Here is a 1,644-nt window from a genome sequence, read left to right on the forward strand (position 1 = left end):
CACCTCCTGGCGGCACGGCAGCGAGACGGCCCAGCCGGCACCCACAAAAGAAAAACAGAGAGAAAGAGAGAGAGTGCCCACCGTCAGCTCTGGGGCACCCAGAGCCCTGCTCCCGGCCCCAGCCCACAGTGACAGGCACCCTGTGCCAGCGGGGCACCCCGACCTTCCAAAGCTCTCACCACCATCCCCGGGTATCACTGGCACTGACACCAACGTGCTCCCCATCTCTGGTCTAGACCTGTAACCCTGGAGAGCCTCCACACAGGATAAAGCCTTCCCCCATCAGCCAGCTGGGAAAGCCAGGGAATGGGGATGGAAATGGCATCGGGCGGAGGAAGCCCTTGGGAGCCCAGTGAGGAGCTCAGGGGATCCCCACGGTGCTGCCACAATGGTGAGCCCAGGAGGACTGGGCCAAGCTGGATGTCGCAGCCGGGCGAGGCAGAACTGCTCCCACAAGACCCCGAGAGCATCCCGGGGGTGTGGGGGAGCAGCGGGGACTCAAACCCTCCCGGCAGGCAGCATCGCCCGCCCCACGGGATGCTCGGGCTGAGCTCTGCGCTGAGGCAGGAGCATCCCTACCGCCCTGGGAGGGCAGCGGGAAGCAGCGGCACGGGAGGCAGCTCCGGAGGGGATGTCTCGCTCCAGCACGGCGGCGTTTGCACCGCAATCGATAGCCGCGCTCCCGTGCCGTGATTGGTAACACTGCGGCGCCCGGCAGCTCCCTGCGGCCCCGGCCTCCTCCCCGTGCATCCCCCCGCCGGCGCTGCTCAGCGGAACCCCCCACAAATCCATGGATTTGCTTATTAATCCAAGCTAACCGCCAGCCGTGCCACGGCAGTGTGGGCCCCACGTGCGCTGGGGATGGGCATCCCCCCCCCAGCCCGAACCCCCCGGGATGCTCAGTGCCAGGGGGGCACGTCCACAAGGGCTCCCTCCCCTCGAGCACCGCAGCCATCGAGGTGTCCGGCGCTGGCGTTGGCCAGCGGGGGTGCTGTGGGCAGGGGTCTCCAGGGGAGGAATTTACACCTTGGCACCCTCACCCGTGCTCTGCCCCCCAGATGGTTTATTTCGGGGGTGGTGCCCCCTGCCCTGCGGTGGGCACATCTCCCTTGCTGCCATCCATCCATCCATCCATCCATCCATCCATCCATCCATCCATCCATCCATCCATCCATCCATCCATCCATCCATCCATCCATCCATCCATCCATCCATCCATCCATCCATCCATCCATCCATCCATCCATCCTGTCCTCGCTGCCAAGGTGAACCCGGGTGTGCATCTGAACAAAGACCACAGGGGCTGGCTCGGGGTGTGCCCCCTCCCCGCCCGGCTGCTGCAGGTGCCCTGGGTCTCCCCAGGATGGGGCTGCAGCACCGTGTCCCCCCACCCCGGAGGACACGAGCAGGAGGTGTAAAACGAGCCCAGGAAAAACCCCGACTGCCCCATAATATTAAGTGCCGCAGCTGAATGCCATCGAGGCTGCTCGCAAGGGCTGTGGAAGAGCGAGGGATGACAGGATCCCGAGCCCGGTGTGCCAGCGCTCCTCCAGCAGTGCCTGCATCCTCATCCTCCCTGCCTGGCGCCCCCCACATCCCCAGGGGTCACCACCCCGCCGAGGCAGCGCCGGCCCCGGCTGCGGC

This window comes from Geospiza fortis, unplaced genomic scaffold (genome assembly GCF_000277835.1).
Source record: "Geospiza fortis unplaced genomic scaffold, GeoFor_1.0 scaffold48, whole genome shotgun sequence".
Classification (NCBI taxonomy): domain Eukaryota; kingdom Metazoa; phylum Chordata; class Aves; order Passeriformes; family Thraupidae; genus Geospiza; species Geospiza fortis.